Raw genomic sequence first — 25,909 nt, 5'->3', positions numbered from 1 at the left:
CTTGCTGTCCTTCATAACCTGATGCTAAGGAAAGTTGTGAACACGAGGCTGTGCAGTACAATCCTATCAAGCCTTAAATGATGGTTAGGAAATAGAAAGCAAGCATGGGAATAAATGGTGAATTCTTAAAGGTGACCTATAAAGTGCTCTAAAATGGAGTCGTCCCTTTAACAATACGCAAACAGCAACAGGAAAAGGGAGCATTTAGTCGCATACTTTTTTATTTTTTTTTTAATCTCTGAAGTTCTGTGAAATTGCTGCAGCAGCCTGTCCCCGCTGTGCCGCGGTGCCCCAGAACACTCTGATGTCTCTGGTACCCCACTGGGCGATTGATCTACCCTGTACAGGTTCTGTGCGGTGGTGATTTTCTATTATGAGATGGCACAGTTTAGCATGGCCTATGATCATACTGTTTTATATCCTTTCAAGATAATATATACTTAAATGTTTTAAGAGATTGTGAAAAAGCATTGCTGTTTTGTAAGCAGTATTTTTCCATCCTTCTTTCCAAATCTGTCCTTTTTTTCCAGTGAGCAGAGAAGTGAAATGAGTGGAGATAATTGCCTTGGCCATATGGGCAGGCTAACCAAGTGGATACACTGATATTCTGGTATTTCAATTTCCAAGTTCGTATCAGAGGTACTGAAAATAGTTTGCTTTTTTGGATGCTACTGGTTCTACCACCTTGGGATGGCATGAAATCTGTTTGTAGCATTTTGCAGCTTTTCACTTCTTCAGGTTGGCTTCTGATGGCCGAGTTGCCTCCGTTTTCTCTCAATAGCTGCTCTGTCTCATGCTCCAGTTGGGTTGATGCTCGTGTTGTTCTGGGGACAAGAGATTAGCCACAGAAGTTCTTTCCTAATGGATGCCACAAACCTTAATCAAGTAAGCTGGATCTGCTGAGCATGGCTGTACCAGTTAGGTTGAAACTTTTAACATGTATTAACATCCTACTTGCATGTGAGGTTAAGGGACAAAGCAAATCACTACCACAGTGCTAGTGGAGGAGATACGAACAGCCTAGATGTGTGTTTTGGTCTCTTCTACTTAATTTTGTGCTTTGTAAGTGGTTGCCAACTATGCGTCATGCACCAAATTACTTCACACTGCGCAACTGGCTAAGAGGATGTCAGGGGAAATCTACAGTAACCATCTTGGGTAAGTCCATGTACTGTCAGTGAAAGACACACCCTCACAGAGGCCCAAAGTTCTTAAAACCATGTTTCCAAAGGCTTTCCCTTCCTCTTAGCACTCTGCTTTCTGAGCATAGTGACCTACAAGAGCTTCTGGTATCCCTAAGCCCTGACAAAGACCAAGTCAAGGCCCATGGGGAGGTTAAAGGCCCATGGTGCCCTCAGCTTGCGGCCCCTTTGGAGACACTTCTGGTAGGACAGCCAGTGCTGAGACCTCCTGCCGCGAAAGGACTGGGCTTTTGGCAGCACTGCTCAGTGACTTCTTAATAACTTCCTAGAGGAAGCCTGGGGCATGGCCAGTGTCACCTAGTGCAACACCTGGCATCATCTCCAAGCCTGGTTTTTCAGGAAGGACGCTCAACCTTGGCTTCTGGAGACGGAAGACGAGCTGCAGGAGGTTCATCAAGAAGACAGAAAAGCATCTAAAAAGAGACACGGGGAGCCACACAGCTTGTCATAATCTCTGCCTAAGCCACCTGGCAGCAGGCTTATCTGCCAAGTTGCTGGTGCAGCAGTTGGAAATCGCCTTTCCGCAAGGCTTCCTGAGCAGCCCCGGCTGTGTCCTGCTGGAGGGGAACCGCCGAGGCGCGGATGCTGTGGGGAGGCCGATCAATGCCTGGCAGGTGGACGGCAAGAATCATGTTGGCAGCCAAAAAGTGGTGAATGCTGGCACAGGCAGACCAGGGATGACAAGAGCCCTTGAAGCACTGTTTACCTTCTAGGTGGTGAACCTGTCACTGAGAAATGAAGGCTGGGAGCGTCACTCAAAAGGTGCGTACCCAGTGTTTTCATGCATCAGCTCGCACTGACAATGCAAGAAACCTTCATGGCAGTGCTGTCTTCACGCTGTAAGTGGCATATGCAGTTTCAGGGAGGGACACAAGCCGAAAGCTGGGTTAAAAGCAGATATCCTGGAAATCCACCCCCTCCGCCTTCTGTCTGCAAATGCCCGTCACCTCTGAGCAGTGAGAGGAAGAGAGAAAAAAAAAAAAAAAAGCTATTTTCACAAGGGCTGTGAACTCCAGACAGGCTGGGTGAGCCTGAATAAACTTGTTCTCCCATTCTTGTCTCGACAAGGTAAGCTGCCTCTGAAAACGCAATAGGAACTCGCAGCTTCTCTTCCAAGAAGCAGAAATCGCCGTGCCGTGGGCCTTTTGATCTACAGCTGTGGCAGCAGGCCTGGCTGGGCTCTCTTGCGCTCTTACGCTGCACTGGCCATGCCTGGTAACATCCTTGGCACTCTTCAAAGCCAAATATGTTTTCTTATTAAGCCCTAAGTGGAGGACTGGAGCAGATGCATATCAGCCCTCTTCCTGTGATCAGATGCGGATCGGTGCCTTTTGTAGTTGTGATCAAGAAATTTAAGTGCTACTTCTGGTCTTTGTAAAAAAAAAAAAACAATGACACGGCATTTGTAACGTGACAGCAGTGGGAGATACTGTGGTTCTGCATAAAGGTTGTGGTTATTGTAGTAGTTTCTTCTTCTACCAACAATGTAAACAGGCAACATTTTGAAGTAAAATATTGTAAAAATTGTGTTTATGTGTATACATACACGCATTTTTTCAAAAGTGCCAAATGCCGTGTTTACCCTTATTTTTGATATATGTCTGAGTTTTTTAAGATCACAGTGGGCACGCTAACGGAAGATAGTGCTTTTTGGTTCATGTAGATGAATGAAACTGTTAGGGCACGTTCCCATTAGTGACGCTGATTTCCAACAGAGAGAGTTGGCACCTGAATTTGCTTTTGAGTTCATCCAAATCAGTCCTCACAAGCGGGTCCTCAGTCCAGCAGTGATCTATTTACTGCCTTCCCCTGTTGTGAGCAGTAGGGTGCAAGGGCATGCCATGCAGCTTTGCTTTCCAAGACAAGCCGAGAAGGTCATTATCCCTGTGTGCTAAGTCAGCACCTTTCCTAAGAGCATTAGTTCACACTGTGTAGGGATTGGGTCCAAGGCTCGCCCAGCCTTGGCTTCCAGCTCTGCTGGGCTAAATCTGTGGTGGCCAGTGACTGTTCTCCAGATTCATACCAGGGAGATGAGCACACGGTATGACCTAGGACTTGCCCATTCTCTCTGTTTTGGTGGGGCTGTTCTTAAAATCATACTCTTTCACGCAAGTTTGTAATCCTACAGAAAAGACTGTTCAATTACACTAGAATTCCTTCCCTCCAAGACATGTTTGGAAGACATCGAGGTTTCTTTGGGCAGAATCATTCTTTATCGAACCTCTTTTTACTCGTCATGCTGCTTTATGTTGTGTGCTTTATTTCTTCTAATAAAACAGTTGATTGGAATTTCCTAACTCTACATCTTGCCGCATCCCAATGTTGTACCTCTCTGCCACCAACTGTTTTTCTCCAGACTCCTGGTGTCTTGCTAGTTCCATATGAGCTACAAGACTGCTCAACAGCAGTTTTATGGTCTCTGTGTATATTTGGTTTCTTTAGATCCCTTCTGTGCGTGTCATTTGGTCTTACTGAGTTATAAAATGCAGGCTAAATTTATCCCTTGTTTAAGTCCATTGATTTCAGTGGATGTTTGCTATGGAAAGATTTTGGCACATTCGTTAAATGGATATACTTTCACATTCTTTTCTTCTTCATTTTTTCCAGGCTTATCTAGATCATGAATTTTATCTCCTGCCTAATTACTTCTGTGTGCTTTGTACAGAACTCGCAGAGAAATGACTACTGAGTGCTTCATCCGTCTGGATTCTTGTTATGTGATCCCCTGCCTCGTTCAACAATAGACCCATTCTCTCCTCTGTATTTTCCTTGGTTATATTTATAAAAACATATACTTGTTTCCCATTACTCTTTCAAGCTCAAAGCAAATCAGAAACCTTACTGTTCGTCCCCTTAACTTTATGCCTTATAATATTTTACCTCCAGCGTATATTCAGGCTTCATAACTTCTTCTCTGTTTCCTCTCTCATTTCTTTTCTCATTTAAGGAATGAGCTCACTTCATGCCAAGAACCAGAGGAGCCATTTATTTTGACCCACTTGTTTTTCTCTAGCAATGGAATTACTTTCACATGTAGTTCTTCCAGGTTAGCCTTTAGGATATGCCATCCTTTGCATTTTGAAATGCAGGTCACTGTTTTCTCATGTTTCTTAATTGAAGATAAGTTTGTTTTCCTGAACAGAGATTGAAAGCACCTTCCTTAGTACTCAGTTCATGTGGAAGGGACACCAAGATTTCTCTTTTCTTCTAGGTTTTTAGTAAACGCTTCCCTGTTAGCACCAAATTTAGCATTACCTCATGTCTCATTGCATTCCCCGTTGAAATGTGTTATCGTTACCTTCACAGTTCACAAAGTCCTCTGACCTATATATTATAGAATGGCAGGTCTTTCCCAAGAGCTAGCTCAGCAATTAAAATTTCCCACTGGCACAGATGGTTATGATAATAGGACATCATATATTTATATAGAGAGAGTGAGAGAGGAGAGAGAGCACTCCTACATTTTTCAAAGCAGTGTACAAACATTAGCTAATTTACCCTAATAACAGCTCTGCAAGGAAATTAAATGTGATTATTCCCATTTTATAGATGGAAAAGCTCAGGAAAGCAGACTAAATGATGAGCCGGAGGCTAGCACGAGAAGTTGTTATTGAGGGGTGGGACGAGATCTGGGGACGCAGCGCCATCCTGGCATGGCTGCTGTTCAGTCCATCGGGCTGCCGAATGCCAGGTGAGGTCTTTCCTGAAACCCGTCTGGTTCACACATTTTCTACGGTTTTGCAGTGTCCCCGTTGGGAGAGCTGGTGTGCTCACTTGCTTAACAGAGTTAAGTTGCTATTTGCATAGCTCATCCTTCTTTGCATGGCTTGCTTTTGTCGCTACCCTGAAGCCAGAAGTCAGGTGTTTGGTGCTGGAAGTTTATTTTCTCAGCACCGCATCGAGGCAGTGTAGCTGTGTGCTTTTAGCGGTCTAAACAAGGGGCTCAACTCATTTAACACCTACCAGTTACCGGCCCTGTTGGTGCGATAATTTATCCACAGCTTAACAGGGCAGCAGCTTAGGAGCCTGTTGAGTCTCACGGCTTTTGTGGAAGCCCCTTTATAGAGGGGGCGTTTGAGGCGATGTCCTCATTGGATTCAGTGGGCAGTGCCCTGCAGCATTCAGGTGGTTCCTAGTATTTGCACGTAGGATTTGGCCTTCCTAATGAAATAAGATGTGAAATCCTGTGTTGTACCTGCTGCACTTTTCTCATCTTCTCTCACCTTATCTATCACTTCTGGTTTTTGAGAACTGGACAGAAGTGTTGTATGGTGTTACCAGCTGCTATTTTTAATCTGTGCAACCGGCGCCATGGATAACAACCTGCACACTTCCAAACCATTCCAGGAATGTCAGCCTTTCAAACAAGCTGCCTCTCAAAGGACGAGTGCAAAATCAAGTGCAGAGGTTGCAAGTGTTTTGGAAAAAGATGGTGGAGTTTAGCATAGTGTTTGCTTTTTATTTTCAGGTAACCATCTGGCTGAACACCTGGAAGGGGGGTAGCACGGTGTTTGCTATTTCACTCACTATCAGTCACAGGTAGGGCTATAGCAGAATTTGTCTCTGGGGAGAGTTGTCCTGGTGAGGGCAGAGCAGAAGCCTTTGAATTGAAAATGTCTGTGCTACCTGAATTTTTATGTGCCTCATGGAAACTACCGTGGGGATCTCTTTTTCTGTGACATCGCTATCATGATTTACAGTGCAATGAAACCTAGTTTGTATCTAGTTAGCCTTCAACCCAGAGAAGAGGGAGGCAGTGCAAAGCCGTGCTGGGGTGATGAAGGGCTCTTACTCACCGTCCCACCCCTCCACACAATAGAAATGCTTTCTCAGCAGCAGGCATGTGCAAAACCTGAAATCCCTCCTAAAGCAAGCACTGCCCCTGTGCCTGGGAGCTGAACCCATGCCTGGGATGTGGGACACACTTCCCTCAGTCCCTGCTGCTGGGGGGGACTGAACTTGCCTCCTTGTTGTCCCCCCTGAGCTGCTGAAGTGCTGCAATTCCCCTCTTACAAAAGGAGGGGAGCGTTTTGGGGAGGGGAAGCTGCCACCCCCAGCTGGGATCTCTGTGCTGACCATCCCTGGGCTGAGCCCGAGCTGTAATGCCTTCGAGAGGAAGCTCTGGATCGTATTAATTATCTGTGGTTCATGCCTGGGCTTAATTTTTAAATGGATCATTCAGCACAGTGGTGGAATTAGACTCAGTAAGGTTTAATGTGGATTTGGTTTATGAAAGAATATAAATCTAGCAGTGCTGCTTTTGGAGAAGCCTTGTTTGGAAAGTGACATCACTTAATAAGGCTGAATATTTTAGTTTGTTTGCTTTATCATTATTTTTTTTTTCAAAATGCAGCACCTATGAGGTAATTTCCATATCTTAAGAATCACACCAGTCAACACCTGCCGGCTGGTGGCAAGATCCTCGAGCGATGCTCACCCAGTGGGTGAGCCCCATCCAGTGAGCTGGGCTGGCGAGGTGGGTACCTGCCTCGTTCTCCACCCGAGCTGAAGGTTTTTAAGTCTTCATGTGCTGCTGCCCTAAATCCGTCCTTTACCCTGGGCTTTGGCACGTGCCCTGGGCCTTTCCTGTGTGACTGCCTCATGGGAGTTGAGTGCCCAGCTGGGGTTGTTTGCAGCTTGCTACGGCAAACATACGAGCCAAGTCTGTGAAGGAGTAGCGTGTTACAAAGCAGCATCAAAAGAATACACGGTATTAAAAATGGTCTCTGGAGTTTCTGTTTATATTCTCAGTTAAATTAAGGTTTCTGAAATTTGAAGTCAAGGGGAAAAGGGGCTTACTGAGAGGTGTAGCTCACAAAAGCTCATTACAGAGGCCTGGGTAAAAAGGCCCTGAGGAATCTGATGGAGTGGTTATATGAAATATTGAGGAAAACCAGACTGTATTCCAAATTTTGCCCTTAAATATACTTTTCTGTCTTCATTAAAGTCAGTGGCAACCTTACATACACATCTGAGGTCAGCGTTTCACATATTAAAAGAGGCAGGCTTAGGGTGTTTATTATTGGTGCACAGATTGACTCTGCGGGGGATAAATGCAGTTTATTTTCATATGGTGATGTATAAGAATGCTTCAAGGAATTGCAGACACCGACAGAGGCTTAAAGCAAAATCTGGAAAATGCTCCCATACTTAAAAAATTAAACTACAAATCATGATTTTATTTCAAGCTTGGCATTATGATATTTCCGTTCTGCAGAAAAATAAGATTAAAAAATCAGTTTTCATATGGCACTAATGGATTGGTTACATGCTTTGAGCAGCTCGGTGTTGAAGCTCTGAAAAATGCCTTGATACGTGGCAGTGTGCTGTGAAAGAATATTGATGGTGTCTCTGTGAAGTTTGCTGTGCATTAGCAAGTGGCCTGGGTGAAGCAGGGGGACGTCGTGCAACTCCCAGTTACCTGGAGCTGGCAAATCGGGCATGCTTTTCACATCGCTGCAGCAGGGAGACTGAAAGGGTAGCATCTGCTTGTGGTGTTGGAATTAGCATAGGTGTGTGGAAATACTAATACACTTGGGGTGGAAGTAGTACCAGCCAGAAATTAAAAAGAGATTATTAAAATGCAGAGGAGTAGAGAAAGCCTGAGGATACCTCGCGTAACGAGCTAATCACATGTGCGTATTCAGTTTGATGTGTTGCAGAAAGAAATGTTATTTGCCTTCCAGGACTACAAGAGAGTGTGTCCAAGAGCAAATAATGCATTTTTAAGTGGACCTGCTTAGCATTCCTGCGAGCTGGGGTAACACAACCTGGTTTGTACTGGAGGGAACGAGAAAGGCCCCAAATTTCTTTCTTTCTTGGTGTTGGGATGTGCAGGTGGGAACTAGCTGTGGCTGGGAGTCACACTTAAATGCATTGTACCTTTGTCTGTCATGCAAGCAGCTTAAAGCTGAAATCACTTTGGCAATGGTATTTTTCTTCATTTAATAGCATTTTCCAGAGGTTCTGGGAAAGCGCGAGAGGAAATGGTGCAGGATTTCTCGCCTGTGGGAGCAGCCTGCTGATGCATTGCTTTGGTGCTTGGGTGGCTCCCAGCCCTAACAGCCTGTTCTCAGCCCATTAGCACTGCTGGCATGGGGTAATTCTTGCTGCCTGCACTGCACGAATGGCCTAACAAGGGAGGCTTCACCTCTGTTTCCCTGCTATAGTCACATGGCAAAAAAACCTAAAAGGGCCTCTCTGCTCGTCAGCAGCATTAAGACAAGGGTTAAGACCAGAAGTTGTGGCATTTGAAGGTTGTGTCCGGGCTGCGAGCAACTGTTAGCTATTCTTTTCTCAAACTACCTTAAATTTCAGGTGCATTTGCTGATAATATAACATAAAAATGTGCCTACAGATGCCACTTCACTCATTCCTCTGTGCTTGTATCTTGTAAAGGTCACGTCCCCACCTCTGCGAGCTCACAGCTGGTGAAGGTTAAGTAATGAATGAGTTCTTGGAGAAGAGTTCACCCAGTTAGCCATTTCCAGCAGGGTAGTTCAAGCAAAACATACTTTAACAGAGTCTGCAGGCTTCTGATTTGGCAGCATTTATCTTCTTACGCTCGCTGAACAGGTAGGTTTGCACCAGTTTCGCTCATGTGGTGCTGCAGCCTGGTCCTGTGGAGCTCTGGTTGATCGTGTGGGCTTTCCCCTGTGATATTGCAAAATGTTTTATGGGAACGTCAGTGGAGGTGTTAGTAAAAGACTATGATGCTGTTGCTTTGTTGTTTTGTAATTATCCTCGTGCTTTTGTGAGAGCAAACTGGAAGGAGGCTCTTGACTCAAAAAGCTGCCTAATGCATGCGCGTACATGAGTGGCGAGGAAGTGAGACGCCTTTTGGTGGCTTGAGCCGCACAGACCAGGCTTAGGGACTACATCTCACAGGACGTTACAGTGATGCAGCAACCACCTTGAGTTCCTCAGGGCTCAAATGCTGTGTACTGGCAATAACATTTTCTGTTGCTTGTGGCGGGGTGCTCCCCCAGCTCTGGGCTTAGGTCCTGCCCTCAGAGCTTGCTGCAGTGGCACCAGCTGAAATGTGGTGAGTGAACAAATCATTCAGGGAGCCCTTCAGGGTCACAGAACAGCATTTGGGGTGACTCTGTTCATTTTCAATTACCGCGTGTGTGTTTCTACATATATTGAGGAATGCTCTCCGCAAGAGGTTTGGACCGCTGCTAACAGCCATATCCTCCCTGCTCTGATGCAGCGCTCAGATAACTCCCTCCACTCGAACCAGATTGCATCCCGAGAGAAAATCTCTTTTCGGGGAATGAGATCAGGCAGGCTTGACTGTATCATTTTATATTGTCATTTGAAAGAATCATTTCTCTGCAGCTGGGACTGTTCCTCTGGAAGAAGTGAAGGCTATAATTTACTTAGCTCCAGCAGGGCAGTGGATGCTGCACAGCCATACACACACGGTCTTACTGTTTTCGCAGTGCTGAGCAGCACCATCTTCTAAAACCCAGAGCCTAGGGTTTAATTCAGCATACGAGAAATGGCAGGTTTTCCAAGAAAAGGAGAGTAACGGTGTTAATCTGCATGCCTTTATAATTCCCACATGAAGTGAAAATTAGCCTTCTTCTACTTTGCAGGAAAAACGTACTAAGAGGGGATCTGAAGGATTTTTACCTAACAAGCTATATATATTACATTTACCTGCCTGTTATCAGTAACTGAAACCAAACTGCACTTGTCAAAATAAATATGCTAAGCACATTTCACCTACTTGGGGAAGGCTGTCTGCGTATATTGAGTTTGTGCTTGATCCTGGATAGTCACAACTGACCACCGAGTGGTCATCCTATTCCTGCAGCCTCTCAGGACAGCATTCCTGGTTGCTTATGGTCCAGGCCAGCTCCTGGCTATGTCCTTGGAGAAGCTCTTGTTGACTTCTTTGGACCTGCCTTGCACCGCGTGCCTTGAGATTGCACAGGGTTGCTTGCATGAGGAGCGAGATGGGACCTAATATCCATGCTGAAACAAAATATTTTAGCTTGACATCCAAAGCTGGGCTGCACTCTTCATTCTTTAGGGTTACAGGAGGTATTTTCTCACCGGCAGTGCACCAGGGCTGGGGAAACATTCCTGCCCCTCGTGCAGCAGCTGGCAGGGGAGACCACCTGCTGGGGATCCCATTGCCTGGTGTGCTGTTACTTCTGCTTTAGTCTGTCAGCTGTTGTAACAGGAGTTGCTTTTACTGTCTTCTGGTGCTGTGGGGTGGGGATCAGATTGCTTGCTATGGGCCGGAAGACTTGAATGCATTGGTAGATGCTCCCATATATAGTGCCCTCTCCGCTTGGTAGATAAGTGTCCCATCAAGGTTACCAAAATAGTGCAAGAGCAGAAGCTAGCAACCAAATGCTCTCTCCATCCTGAGGTGAAATGTGATGGCTCCGGAGATGAGCACAGCCACGTCTAGTTGGAAAAGTCAACCAGAGGTTAGGAGAAAAGGGCCCAGGTACAAAGAACCAGCAGCACATGCCACTCTGCGGCTCTGCAGGCAGCTTCTTGGGGTTCCTGGAGTGTTGTTTGTTGGCATGCAGAGAGGACGTGGCTTGGCAGAAGCCAGGCAATGAGTCAGATGAACTCCAGAGGTCTTGTCTCTCTGGAGCATGCTGTGCATGTTGGCAGACTCTTCCTCCTTGTAGAAAGAGGGGCAGCCATAAGACCAAGAACTACGGCAGGAGCTAGATGATACTTTACTTCAAAAAAATACGTTTTATTCAGGTTTATATTCAACGTTCAGGTTTATATTTAACAGGACAGTATGCTTGAAATCTGATTGCAAATGTGGGTTGTTTCTTTTTGTATTTGGTACAAATTGGCTGTTGTATGAGATGACCAGGGTATTGCAAGCATTCTAAAAATGGAGGTACAGGTAGACATAAGCATCCCTAAAGTTCTCATGTAGAGATGCAGGAAATAAACATTTGTATGTGTGTAGAGGTAAATTTAACAAATTGTGACATTAACTTAAAAACATTATTAAAACAACAAAAAATAACACTGTCTATTTCCAGTTCCAGCTGTTTGAAAGCAGGGCTAAGTGGTTTTGGCTGTACTGCTCTGGAAATCAAGCCCAATGTTTACACACACTGCTCATGCTAGAAATGATATAATCCTGTTTCAGAGCAGTTTAGTCACTGATACCAGCGTAGGTTCACAGAGGTTAGGTGGTGGAAACATAGATCAGCAGAAGTTGGGTTCCAGTGAGAGTTTAGGGTTTTCAGAGCCCTGGAAGGCACTGGCAGTCATTGTAATGTGGAAAACTAACACGCAGACCATAAATATGCTGAGTGCAGTGCTTTCTGTGGCCATGAGCAAAGCACACCAATTTTATTTTTTTAAAAAGTAGCTATTTGTCTATTTTTGTGCAGCGTTTGGTTGTCACTGCCAATCTAGCTTTCATTTTTCCCCTTGGCTGTAATAACGAAATCCACCTCCCTGCCCCTCCACCCCCATCCTCTTTTGGGGGAACCCAGGTATTGTACTGGGTTTAACAGTGGTAAATAGCTATTTGAAACTGAAGCAGCAGCTTAGGAGACGTGTCTTTCTTCTGCAGCTTGTGTGGCACACATGCATGCCCTTCGAAGCATGGTTTTGCCCCACTTATCCGGCTGGCTTCCCCCCTCCAGTGGATTCACAACCCTTTGTCAATAGTGGAAAATAGTTGCGCATATCCGAAATAACCATAAATGATTTCTTCATTTTCTTCCTGTCCTTTCCAGTTGCAATACATTTTCCTATGTAGGTTTTGCGTTTCAACCTTTCTAGTCTTTCAGTCTTGTGGAGGCAGACTTGCTTCTGTTTTCCTAAATTAAGTAAGCTCAACCCGTGCTGCTGCTGATACGCTCTCAAATCAAACCTTGTAATCTCTTCATAAGCTGTCTTTTGGCCAGATCATGAAGTTTGCACTTAGATGATATCCATAGGCATTTGCTTGAGTAAAAACCTCAGGATAAGGTTTTTGCAGGGTGAGCTCATAACGTGCTCAAATTTAACCCTTCTCTTTAAAGCAGTGGTGATGCTTTGAACCACATGTTCATTCTTGCCTCCTACTGCTTTCTTTTTTTCTATTGTGAAGGCTTTTATTTTGAACCTGACTGTGACTCTCATATATGACCATGAAGGTCTTTTTTCGTGCCACCCCTGGGTACCCAATGCCATACCTGTCCAGTGCCTTTAATTCAGAACCAGTGGAAGAAAGGCCTTTGGCTGCAGAAGCAGCAGATCTTCCCCTTCAACAGTGGAAAGAGTGGAAAGTGCCTCTATATACAGTTTAACTCTGTGAGGCAAATCATCTCCACTTTTACATCACGGTACTCCAAAGAAATCAGAGTAAGAATAGTCATGTATCAGGGCAAAAGCCAGGTCCTGTGTTGCGGTGTGTGTTTTGGCAACAAGCCCATTAGGTGGATGAGCTTCCTTCTCTCCTTTTCTTTCTTTCTTCCTCTCTTTGGTCCTCAAAAGTACCAGCACAGTTCTGGGCCTTTTAAAAGGCTGGTACTCATGAGCCAAAAGAAAAGAGATGTGGTGTGTTAAAATAATGAGTAGCTTCGCCAGAAGGATGTAATTGTGCTGGGGATTCTGGTGACCTCATAAACCACTTGAGCAGACTCGGGGTGGCTTTTCACCAAATTCCCGAGGGGGGAGACTGATTGCACGATTGTGTTTGAAAACGAAGCTGGTTGTGCTTGGATCTCCTCAGCTCACTCTTATCACTTCTCCTTTCCTGTGATTGCCTCAGACCCTTCCCTCCCTTCTTCCGTCCGCTGCTCCAGGAGCGGCTTGCAAATGTGACACATTTCAGGGTCAGGAGCCAAATCTATATTGCATGGGCCTTCAGTTACCACTTTCTCCTGGCTGCGTGTTTTCTGCTGTGCTGGCTCCTCACTGAGCCCTCCATCCCCGCACCTCGTGCTTCCAGACACCTTCCCATCGCCACGTCCCCAGGCAGCACCAGCCTCCCTGTGGTCTCTGCTGTCGCCTCGCTTTCCTTTGCCTGAAATGCTGATTTTGTTTTGGCTGGGAGCCCGTGAACGTATTGTGTCTTTGTGCATAACCCGGCACCAGCTCAAGGTGCAAGTTGCCCAACCTGGGCTCAGCAGGGGGTATTCTGTCCGGGTCAGTGGGATTGCCCGGGTGCGGGGCTGGAGCTGGGCCTTCCCCAGCTTCTGTCTGTCTTAACCCATAGTGGGACTTCAGGCCAGTTTAGGTAAATTTGCATTAAAATGCCCCTGGGCTGGCAGAGGGCTGTCCAGGCTAGGGGACTCTTGTCAGCCAAGGTAAGGTGGTTCCTATCACCAGTTCGCTTGAGTTCAGACACAAATCACACGTAGACCTTGTGATGGGGGGTATTTCAGCCAAGGAAGGTGATTTGTGTGTGACTTCCACTGAATTTGGTTCACCAAGCAGCTCGCCAGGTGCTGCTTCTGTACCGTGCTCAGCCGCGCCCGCTAACACCGACTGATTTTGTCGTAAAGTGTGTATTTAGAGGGAGGCACAGCAGTGATGAGCTGGTACATACAACTTTGCTCTATAAACATTAGCAAATGTTGGTCTGCATACAATCCATGCTTTGTTCCTTGGTTCAAAATCTCCATTTATCTCACCAGCTAGGTGCGAGAGCCTTGCTGTAATACTGTCTTGCCGTCAGGAAACATCCCTGGTAAGCGGATGCCTGCCATGCTCAGCTCCACCAGCTGCTGTGCAGGCTGACAGCTAAAGATTTATGGTTTGCACCTTCCATGGGGAGAATTTCATCTTAGTGAATGCTAGTAAAATGAGTATTAATAACATTAATGTTGGGGAGAAACATTTTGCACCTCTGCAATACATTTATTCCAAAAATCTCACAATGCATTCAGTTGTGGGCTGGCCTGGAACAAATCCTGAGGCACCTGGGGAAGAATTTAGCCAATGGGTTGACCACTTAAAACCCCGCTGTCCCCTAATGAAAAGTGTGGGAAAGCTGAAAATTGGAGCTTGATGACTCTGCTCCTCGTCGCCTGCACAATAACTTGCAGGTAACACCCCTCCTACCCACACACGGCTGCTTGTCATGCATCCTATTACGTATACCTGTTTTATAATGGCTCTTGCAGGGTGCTGCTCACACAGTGAGAAGGACCTGCAGCAAAGCAGGCCTGTCGCAGCCTCGTTTTTTTTAATGACACGGGTTCGCTTGGTGGGCAGGAGAGCTGAACTTGCTTCTCAGTCTGTTCCGTGCACTTTTTCTTGGCGCTTAGCTGGGCTTAATATATAACTTGGAAGGTTGAAAAGCAGGATCTTGCCTCGTTATTAATTTTTGCCTAATAAAGATGACTACCAGATACGTTCCTTGGCCTTAACAAAAAGTGATAATTAGCTATGAGATTAGACATGACCCAAGAGGAGGCATTTTCTAAGAAAAAAAATCAACAGTGCCATCTAATGCAGTCTGTCTGAGGCACCACGTCCTCCCCAGGGGCACCATCTCAAACTGAGCCGTGACCCCTTCAGGTGCTTTGGTGCTGTAAGCAAGCCAGGAAGAATACTAATGATAAAGGGACACGCGAAGCAAGCTTCGCCTCAGCCAAGTAACGTGCCGCCAACCTGAAATTATTCAGCAGAAGTTTAGTTGGCAACGTTAATAATTGATGGTTCTGGCTGATACCACCATGTGCAATAGCGGTGCGTTCAGAAGCCCCGGACCTGATTAAAAATGCATGGGCTCACTGGATGCAATTTCAGTGCAATTAGTGTATGAAGGCAGAAAGAGCTGTATCCTTTATGCAATTGTACCGAAAGGCTTGAGTAGTTCTTCTATTATAATGTTGTACAGGTTAGTAGTTGTTCCACATCGTCTGTACTTAAGTACGGTGTTCTAAGGGGTGGCTTCCTCAGCATTATCTGCTATAGGAGAAAACAAGAGCTCTGCACGTCACTGGGTTCAGAGGCTGCTTGTAAATACTCATCTAGGGCAGGAGTAGAGAAAACTTGTTGCAGTAGGTCTTCCAGCCTCATGTGCACTGAATTTGTGTGTGCTGGCAGCACTGAGCATGGTGTGAGGGAAAGGTTAGAGCGGAGAAGATCATTGATCTCATTTGTTTTTCCTTTCTTTGCTGTGAAAACCTCTGTATCACGCTCATCACCAGGACTTCTGAACGCTGGCTGCAGGAGTTTAAATATTTGTAGAAGCACTTTAAACAATAATGGGGGGAAAAAAGTGGTGTCGGATCCTCCACAAATAGCACTGTCAGCATCTGTGTCCGTGTCCTGGCAGAACACCAGCTGCTCCGAACGCGTTGGCTCCTAGCACCACATCGCCAGTGTTGGTGTTTCGCCCCAGCGCAGCCAGCTCCCCAGGTGGAGACAAGTCTGACCAGTCTGCACCAGCTGCAATCTGGCTTGTTCCGCTTCGTGACCAAGCAAAATCCTCTCTGTTCTCTGCAGCTTGCTTCATTCTCTCCTCTCCGTTTTGCCTCCTTATTTTCCCTCTGCACTGGCTCCTTTTTCTATCCTGCTGACTGTACGCTCTCAGTCTGCTGCACATTTGTGGGTCCACATTTTCTGAAATGACTCCAGCTCCCTCGGTTTGTGTGCACGCATGCTTTTGTTTGCATGTGAAATACATCATTTTACTAGCCTCTCACCAAATAGTGATTTAATTACAACAGCCATCAGATTAACTGGATTGCCTTCAGATGTGGTCCCCTTGGTGCGGAGTCCCCCGAAGGAGCGAGTGGTTCAGCAGCAGCTCCACGGGGACGCTGAGCTCCCCGAGACCTTTCAGAAAGGAGGGTGAAGGGAGGAGCGGGCTAGGGACTGATGCACAATCTGTAGCATTTCACTTCTCACCTTGCGAATCACCTGTGCTGAAAGCATGGCAGTGCTGCAGCGTACAGTTGTAGAAGAGCTGAAGTTGGAGCCGACTGCTGGAGAGCATCTAGTCCAACACCTGGCTCGAGGCAAGACTATCTGCAAATTTAGGTCACTTTGCTTAAGGGCTGACCAGTCGAGGGTGTTAAATGCAAACAGCAAGGATAAGAACCTGTTTCTGTTCAGCAAATAAATTAATAATTCCCTTGTTTTGGCCAGTGTAAGTGAATTGTTCAGGCTATGGGAATTGCTTCTGTATTCTCACTTTGGTTAAAATCCCAGAGATGTGCAACCTATATTTACTGGTATGAGTTCATAAAGGTGTCTGCTCACTTGGCTGTTTGATCTCTGCCTTGTGCCTGTCCCACGGAGGCCAGCTTTCTTGTTATTCTTGCAGTGTGACAGTGCAGAGGACGGCTGTGTAGTGGTAAGCCGAGGTTTGGGGCTTCACATGCAGAATCTCTCTCCTCGTGACTTTCCAAGGAGCCCAAGGGAATACCAAAAGCCCGGTGGGAATCAGATACTGAGGACTGCATGGATGCTTAATTTAACTGAGGTGCCTGCAGCTGGTGTTCCCCGACGGCCGGCCGGCTCCAGCTGCCTGGCTGCCCTCCAGAAGCCCCCGGGGCTGTGGGTGTCTGGGTGCAGGGACCTGGGAATTTACTTTGTGCCTCCTGTTCCCCTTGAATATTCAAGCCTCCAGCTCCCTCCCTTGGCTTCCCAGTCAGTAATTTTGGGGTAACATGGGTGTCTGCTTCTCAGAAGTGCTGGCGGGATTAATGGGAGAGATTTGGGAAGCGCTTTGGAGAGGAACACGTGAACGGTGGTGGTGTGGCAGCTGGGATTTGCTCGGTGTGCAGGGCAGGGAGGGCGGCTTGAGGTGCCCCTGGCTGAAATTGCTGTCCCAAAAAATGTTTGTACTGTGTACAGAATAACCTGTGCCACCTCAAAACATGCATGTGCTCCAGTTTCCACACCTGCTACCAGCATTGCAGACACAGCTGTGAGCACAGCTCAAAAGCAAGTGCACCCTTTCAGCTGGAATTTCTGCTTTTCAAGGCAAGTAGGGTTTTCAGTGAAGTGAGAGGCATCTGTGACTGGAGCAGGTTTCCAGGGGTGGCTAATTTGTTTTAAATTATATCCCATGGGACAAAGCTCCTCATGTGAGATCTCTCAGCAGAGCTCTTTCGACATCAGTCACAGCTCATTCTGCTGGCACCGGGAGCGCGTTCAGAGGTAGAGGTACTCCATAGGTGAACAGATACTCCATCTCCCTCGTGGAGCCCAGGAAAAGGTAATGCCCACGCAGTTTAACATGCGCTTTCTAAATCATCTGTCGCACATGCGAAACCCCAGGAAGCCAGACAGCTCCGTGTTGACAGTGCTTTGGAGGATGGCCATGCAAATAGCTCATTTCACCATGGGCACAGCAGTACTGACCTTTATAAAGCACTTGGTGCATTTCATCATTGAAGGCGTTACTCACAGCTGCGAAACAACCTTTTGAAGTAGGGAGCTCTTGTTATAATGTGCTGTACAGATGCAGCGCCCAGGCACTAAGCAGTCTTGGGTATTGCGTGGGAAACCTGCAGTTGGGCAGTGCTTGAAACCAATGCCTTGTGTGGCTGCCTGCTGGGCTCATCTCCGTTTTCCCCTTTGCCACTTGGAGGGCAGAAGACTTCAGGTTTACTTTCTCAGAGTGATTGCTCGCCACTGTCTTGTTTGGATGTTGATTTTCAAGATACCAAGGCAGAGTTGCAAGTGGCTGGTGGTACGGGGAGACCAGCTCAAAGGAGAAGTCTGGAGCACGGGGAAGAGGGATGAGAAGGCAAGCTAAGGGAAGGAAAAAATGGAAGAGGGGATTATGGCTCAGGAGTTGAATGTGTTCTTGCTCATTTAGGTCAAGAACGTCCCATACAAATCCACATGGAAGTATGTTTGCTGCTGCTCACACGTCAGCTCTGTAAAGTCTGTCTCAAGCAAGTAGGTAGACAGAAAACCATGGCCTGATGAGGAAGAAAGAATATGAGGATTTGTCAGAAAGCCAAAAAAATGAGTCATCTTGAAAGTTTGTGCTAGGCCATTTGTAGTTCATGAGGAATTCTGGTTTAAGTATCTTTTTTTTAATTATTTTTTTTGTAATAATCAGCTTTTGTTACCTTTAAAAATATAGTTTGTGTTCATTCAATATTATCTTATTACACACATTTTGTTCACATTCTGAAAAGAATAAAACCATCTTTGTAAAAGTCTGATTGGGGTTTACAGCTGTCAGTTCTTGATTTTTTTTTTTTTTTTTTTTTTTATTTCCCTGTGTGAACGGATTTCCAATACTTTATTTTAACATGCTGCTACTTCTGGAGGATCCGTTTTTTTTTTTCCAAAAATTAGCTATTGCACATCTGGCTGTTAGTAGCACTTGTCTTGTTGGGTTCTTCGCCAACACAGGAATTTCCTTGGGTTGTAACCTAATAAAATCAATGTGAGTTTGTGCACGAAGCTACTGACCTTGGATACTCTATTTGTTGTTCTTCCTCTAAAACGGTCCTTCAGGATGTTCTTAGAATGTTTTCAGAAAGGTCCTTCATCAAAGGAGAAATCATATTATCTTAAATAATAAGCTTTTCATGGAGCTGGAGACTCTTGAAGTAAGGAGAATCCTGTATAAAATTCCCTGTTTTTCTTCCTGTAGGAGTTGTTTGCCTCCTTCTGTGTGAAGGTCATGGAAGTTACTGAAATACGTTGCTTAGAGGGGTGGGCAAGGAATTAGCCAGTGTAACATTTTACAAAGCGTGTAGTAGCCATTTGGAAAGTTGAACGTTATTTTTCTTCACAGCAATTGTATGTGTTAGTAAATGGTATGTAATGACAACATTCTCTGGTTAAAAATGACCTGAGAATTTTCCAGAACACTACTATAAAAATTAATTATTGCAAGCCAGATATTCTTTATGGGAGGCTTTCAGAAACAGAATAAAGTATGTGTGTGGGGAATAGATTACTGCCTTTAAGGCAAAGATACGTTCATATTAAGTTTTGCATAAACATAAATAGATATATAATCAACTTCTGCATATTCAGCAGCTCTAAGAGAGATTGTTTCATATCTTCCATCAGTCTTCAACAATGGAAGTATGCAAATCATTTTCTCATGAAAATTTAAATTAAATGGTTGCAATCTTATTAATCTGATTACTCAAAACAACTTTTCTCAAAAAGACGGTTAAACCAAGGAGCTAATAGTTGAATACTTTTCTTCAAAAACTTATAAAGCATGATTTTTCAATGGAAGGCATTGGTTAGTTGGGTCCACGTGAACTGTTTGGTTAATAGTATCACTTTCAGTATAGTGGTATTTTAAAAGAATTGGGTAGGAAGGATATAAATGCTTTTTTATTTCTAGAATATCAGCTGATAACTTTAACGTGAACAGGAAAATATGAATTCTTCATCTGCCCAAAGCAGGGTGATATTGTCATGTAACTGAAGTGGGGTTGGTGTGGCTTGCAAAATAGGAGTGCTAGATTTACAAAAAATTGCTGTTGGCTTTGTTCTATCCCAAACCATAGGGTGTTTTTGATTAACCACTTATTCCTGGCCTCTCGAGGGAGGGTTTAGAAGTCCAGAGTAAGAAGCAAGAGCAAGACGAATGGAAGAGTTTAACATTGTTCTGGTTCAAGTCAGCTCAGGCAGTGTTGGGGACAGAACCAGCGTGATTTAAAATGTGACCACAAAGTCCATCTTTGACTGTGGATTTTAAACCTGCTTTCGTTTTGGCAGAGGGAAGCAGCATTGAAAGCATGCTGCTATTGGTATATAACTTGCAGTGTTTTTTTTTTCCTTTCAGTGTTACGTGGTGGTGATGGTTGGAGGTGAGCTTCATGTTGGGTTTGGATGTAAAGCAGGTGGCAAGTCTAGAAGTGCCCCTGAAGTAAGCCCAGATCTAAGTTTCCAAAAAAGCACTTTGATTTTTGGTAGACCTCCAGTTTATTGACGTCCGGGTACTGATGCTTTTGTGCATCTTGAATAGCGACAACATTGCCAGCTTCTGTGGTTTTACTGCTAGTATTTTGGGGACTGTTTCCTTACTCCATTTAAAGCCCCACCTACTGTAGGAGGGTTTCAGAGGAACTGGTGTGTTCATTTAATTTTCCTCCTTCCCTCAAAATCCACCTCCACCACATACATGTCAGTTTTTACATGCTGTGGCTGCCCAAAGAAGCTTGAAAATATGAAGCGTGTATGCTCCAGAGGCTCAGCAGCCTGCCAGCAAATAAAAAGAATTATGATTTGAAAATATACACATTGGGCTTTTTAAGCCAGTCTCACATCAGGGGGGAAGAGGGCAGTTGACAGATGAATTTTAAATATTTGTGGTTGGCTGATCTGCTCACCTTACCCCACGTACTGCTTATTTGTGTCACAGGAACTCTGTCTAGACAGGCGAGTACAGCGTGTTTGGAAAGGTGTTAGATAACATATTAAACATGAACTTTACAATTTGCTGTAAATGCAGTTCAAACATTCTTTTATTTAAATAATTAGCTGTAGCATCCTGATATTTCTGCCGTAGTTGCCCCGAAAGCATAAGCTTCGCCGAAGGATTAAATGATCAAACATGTACTGGCATGTCATCTGGTTTATCCAAGTGGGTCTTCCCGATCATAGAGAAAATATATTAAAGGAAATAACAATGCTCTTCTACTCGAGCTGTGACTTCCAGGTGGGTTTAGGTTGGTCTTAACCTGAAGAGGCCATCAAGACCTGGCTGGTTGCCATGGGTCCAGGACTAGACCTGTGCGGAAGCTTTCTTTCACCCTGAGCCCAAGGACGTGATTCCCTATCAACCCCCACATACGCTAGCAACAAATTCATGCTTACAGTGAGAACTGACAGAAGGATTCACGTACCTTCTATTAGAAGTGTCACAACACAGCTTGATGTTCTTAGTGTATATGGTACGTTTGTCATGGACTACCTTTTTCTCCTAATTCCTTATGAAGTAAGAAGCAGCAGTACCTAGTAATCAACGACATAAAATACATTTATTATCTGAAGATTAACAACCTGCTATATGAACTGGAGGAGCCTGCAAATATAGGCATCGTACAAGATGCCAGGATACCATACAGCACTGTAAGTAAGTGCTTTTACCCGGGGCTTGTCCTTACCTAAAACAAACAAGACCATTGGTGGTGAAGATGACAAAAGACAAGTCTGCTGAGGGAGATGAGCATTTTCTACCTGTCACGATCACTAAAAATACACAAAGTTGTGGAACAAGTGCATTTCAGGAAATAAAGGTTCTGTAGAAAATTGTAGTTCAATCACAGTGTTCATTTAAGGGGGAGATTGGATGAGATAGAAAATGGAAAGCAGAAGCACCACTTCTTGGGATTAATTGATTGAAGGTAGGTATGGTGACGTTAGGTTGGGGTAGGCATATGGATGCATCTCTCTGGCTCAGACTGTGCAATATCCATTGGCAGGGTCTAAATGGGTGGACAAAGAGGTCCTACCTCCCACTGACATGGGAGGGGTCCCTAGGCCTGGTGCTCCAAGGTTTTGGGTCATACCAAGGTCCTTCAGAACCTCACTGCAGTAGCAGGTCTGTGTGATACTTGTATGCAGCATGCGTTGATTTACTGGAAGACAACGTGGTCCTCAGTGTGATGCTTTCTGCTTTTGGAAGTAGGCACTATCCATGGTCTGTGTTGCCGTTTTGGAGGTGCACTGGTGCTTCTTAAAAGGTGTGGAGATTTCCCTTTGCCTCATGGTTGCAGGGAAAGGTACTACTTCTGGCCTTTCTGTCTGTTTGAAGGCTCTCCTTCCCATCCCACTCTGACATTCTTCTCTTACCAGTGCTAGAATGGGGCCACCTCAAGTTCAGATTTTCCCAGACGTGGCCCTTTTTTCTGACCTCATGCAGGTTGAGAGAATTGGAAAAGCTTCTGACGCTCTGGTCATGTCCTGATGCTTGGAGATGTCTCTTGTGCGCGCCGAGTCCGTCTCTGCAGCTCGTGCAGAGAAGTTACAACGGGTGTGCACAACGCACTGTGCACACGTATTGCACTGCAGGTTTGTGGCCATGGGATGCACAGTTTGAGTGTGGACCGTCTGGAGGTGAGCACACACAGCACTCAGCTTCCCAGCAGCCTGAAGCCCACCGCGTGTGTGCGGTGCAGCGCACCTGTGGTCCTGCTTTTGAATGCATGCACCATTTGCTGGAAGTAGGGGATGGAGATGGAAGCATTTTGTTTCCTCTCAAAGGTGTGGGTCAGGACTCTGTACTACAGACAAAGAGCAAAGGGATGGATTTCCCCCCAAAACATACCTTTTTCTTTCTGTTGCTGCTGGGTTATGTGTTGGCTTGCTGGCTTGTCCCCTCTGAGCTCAGTGAGGGTGAGAGGGTTCTTGGACTCAAACCAGAGGAAAATATTTGTTAAACAGGGGTGGGCTTGAGTCTATGCAAGATCTTGAGTTACCCCTGAGTTACGTGGGCAGCCCTGGAAGGGGCCTGCATGCTAAGAGATTTTTTATAAATTAAAAAGGTGCTCGTTGGTTTTGTTTAAAATGAAGTCTGATACGGAGGGACTGGACAAGTGGCTCAGAACTGAAGGAAAGAGTGAACAAGGACACATGCAGTGAGATTCGGGCAGGAAGGAAAATTTAAATATACCACATGCAAAGTGTGGAGCTAGTGTCCCAGAGACAAGTCAGGAGCACTTCAGGTGCAAAGCGGGGTAATTTATTGTACTCTGCTGCCATTACTGCTTCATCTACTGTATTTACTTCAGGGTATCTCTCTTAATCTAAATTGATATATTAGAATATGGTCAGAGGGGATCAATGGCAACAGAAAATGAGGTTTGGAAGCAGAAGGCTTGTAATAGCAGAGGCTAAGGATGAGCCCCGTGCAGAAAGGAGACCGAGAGGCACAATATCTATAAATACATACAGAGCAGTTTCAAAGCGGACAGGGATCAATTCTCTGCAGTCAGCTGGGACATAAATAGTGAGGAGTTTAGGCTGCAGCAGGGAAAAAAAAAAAGGTGGAATTATCAAGAAGAAGATGAAAACTGTTTTGGGAAGGGCAGTGGGACCCATGCTGTGCATGCCGCAGGCTTTTGCTGGTGGCTGTGCCCTGCTGGACTTGGTGGGTGCACGTCCTCCTGGGTGGCTTGGGCCAAGCCCAAAGGCAAACCCCCCCCGCCAATGACACCCAGGGCTTCACTGAGCCCCCTTGTGCCTGTGGGGACTGAAAATAGAAGAGGAGTGGATGCTGCGGGAGGACACCGTGAGCTGCTGGAAACTATTTTCAGTCCAGGTCCCGCTGCTGAGGAAGCGCTTGGCAGATGCTCTCTGAAGCGTGTGCTGGGGCCGCGGTGGTTTCGGCAGGAGCTCAGGACGTGCGTTCCTGAGTCATGGCCACAGCGCCGTTTTTTTTTTTTTTTTTTCCCTCCAGAAATGTAGCTCTTCAACTTCTGCAAGTTTAGATCATAACAAAGTGATTTTTTAAATGGTAAAGCGAACCCAGAGCATGGAGGGAAGCGTTTCCAGTAGCATCTCAGGCCGTAACACGAGGTGTTAGCTCCAGCTCGGGGACTGTATCTTTGCAGACCCTCGAGCTGGGCTGACCTGAGGGTCATTGGAGGAAAAGGGCTTGTTTGCAAGGGGATGAAATTACTCCTGGAATGAATCCTTGGGGGCTGTGAGTGTAAGTAAAGAGTTACTGGGATGTCGATTTGGTCAGTGGTGAGGTAAATGCTAGAGGTGGAGAAAAATTAATGGTTCCATTTATACTATTTAAGATTATTTTTTTCTTCTGTAAGCGTGGCTCCCCCAGACATGCCCTCATCTTAAAGAGCTGAAGAGGTCTTTATGGCTTTGAGATTAGAGGTAGGAGCCACGCTCAGCACAAACACATTTTTTTTGTTATTTTTTTGGAAGTGCAGCCTACTTACAGAAATGAATGCTGCTCCCTCAGAAACCCGGCCATCAGCTCTTCCCACAGGGTTCTTTTCTCTTCATTAGGAAAACACAGGCGCCTGCAATGCTGCCAGGCTAAAGCTGCCTCAGACTCAACAAGGCAGGCACAGACTTCACCTGAAGCTGGGTGCTGCTCCTTCTGGGGAGAGACCAACCACGTGCCTGAGGGACGGTAGTCACCCAGCCCCAGCAAACACGAGCAGGGAGCCGTGCGTCAGAAACCATACGGATTAGTGTGCTTATCAGTATTGCCCTGCTACATTCACAGCTGCACAAGTCTTCTTACCTGTGGTAATTACCACCTTTATGGCCTTCCTATCCATTTCATTGTAGGCTACAATGAGCTGAGACTCAATGACATGTGTTGCATGCAGTGCAAACACCGTCCTAGGAGGCCCAGCCTGTAATCTTTAGCATTTCTCATCCAAGCTCAGTTATTCTGGTTGCCACATTTCAAGCCTTTCTACAGCTGTTAACTCTCTCCTACCACCTTTGTTCGTCCTCTGCAGATCCTTTAAGTCCCAGTCAGCTGCTGTGTCTACAGGAGAGATTTCACGGTCCTGTGCTTGCCCTTTGATTTCGATTTGATTTTGATGCCCCCCACCCCTGCTTTTGCAGAACGGGGCACGGGTGGGCTCAGAGCCTGTGCTGCACCAAGCCCAGCAGTGAGGTTTTGGACGGGGACACAAACCCAGCCGTGGCAGCTGAGTGGGGCCAAGAGCCCAGTGCTACCATCCCAAGGCTTTCTGCAGAGCTGAAATCATCCCTGGGGATCGGGGATGTTGTGACTCCCCCTTTCCCATCAGCTGGCTGGGGAGGGTGGTAAGAAACGTGGCACGCGGCAAGCGATTCCTGCCCTGCTCATCCCTCGAGCCTCTGGCAGCCTGCGGCTGAGATGCAGCATCCCTGTGAAATAAAGAGTATTTGGGTGCTCTGAAGGGAGGCCCTGGGCTAAGCTACAGTCCTTGAGGGTCTGAACTGTTTGAATTTAGCAGAATGTTTAAGCATGTGCCTTTGTCCCACTGATTTCAGTATAAATTAGAGTTATGTACGTGGACGCCCAAGAAGGCTCAGTCATTCCCTTTGTGAACACAGAGAAAGATGCAGTCGTAGCCTAGAGGCAGTGGAGCTCAGGAAAATTTCAATTTTAGCATCCACACTGCTTTCATTTCTTTTCGTCTGTATCTATTTTCATTGGCACTAGAAATAATGCAAAACTTTATTATCTTAAAAACAAAAACAAAACAACCTTTTCTTTATTCATGAACTGATGTCAGTTTTGAAATCTCATCGGGGCGGGGGGGAACACATTGGTTGCTTTATTTGCATGCTGGGTTGTTTATCTCCACTCGGTGCTGCTGGTAGAAACCCCGCAATAGGCACCGCAAGGCAAAAAGCGTTTTGGGAGGCTTCTGTATTCAGAAATGTGATTCAGCGGGGTCCTGAAGCAGAGGCTCTCGTGCACTGTGCAGTTAGGAGTTAAAACTGAGCAGAAGGAGAAAAAACAACAGAGCCTCAGATGTGAAGCGAGTTATTTGTGATTAGCTATTAAAAGCAGGATGGATTTGTGTACGCCTCTGTCACCCAGCTGCAGGAATCCCAAATCCCTGGCCAAGCTCCCCATTTGTCCCCATGTCCCTGGCTCCTTCCAGCCCCTCGCTGCGGGCAGGCGAGAGGCAGTGAGCCCGCTGGCCCCTTCCAACCCTGTCTTGTTGTCAATTTTCATTCATGGCAGAGAGACTGGACATTTTGGAAACCTTGCTGTGTCCGTCAGGCGGGGCTGAGCGTGGCCGCTGGGTGCAGAAGGGACTGGAGAGGACTCGGGAGGCTGCATGAACCTCCCTGCCCTG

The 25,909-nt window shown here is 45.9% G+C and overlaps 1 protein-coding gene across 3 annotated transcripts in view; it reads left to right on the top strand.

Annotated features, from left to right (window-relative positions):
• The window catches only part of ABTB3 (ankyrin repeat and BTB domain containing 3), a 166,234-nt gene that overhangs the window by 18,887 nt on the left and 121,438 nt on the right, over positions 1-25,909 (top strand). The window lies entirely within an intron of this gene.

The sequence above is a fragment of the Cygnus atratus genome, chromosome 1 (genome assembly GCF_013377495.2).
Source record: "Cygnus atratus isolate AKBS03 ecotype Queensland, Australia chromosome 1, CAtr_DNAZoo_HiC_assembly, whole genome shotgun sequence".
Lineage (NCBI taxonomy): Eukaryota > Metazoa > Chordata > Aves > Anseriformes > Anatidae > Cygnus > Cygnus atratus.
Note: the sequence above shows the minus strand (reverse complement) of the source record. Positions and strands in the feature narration are given on the sequence as shown.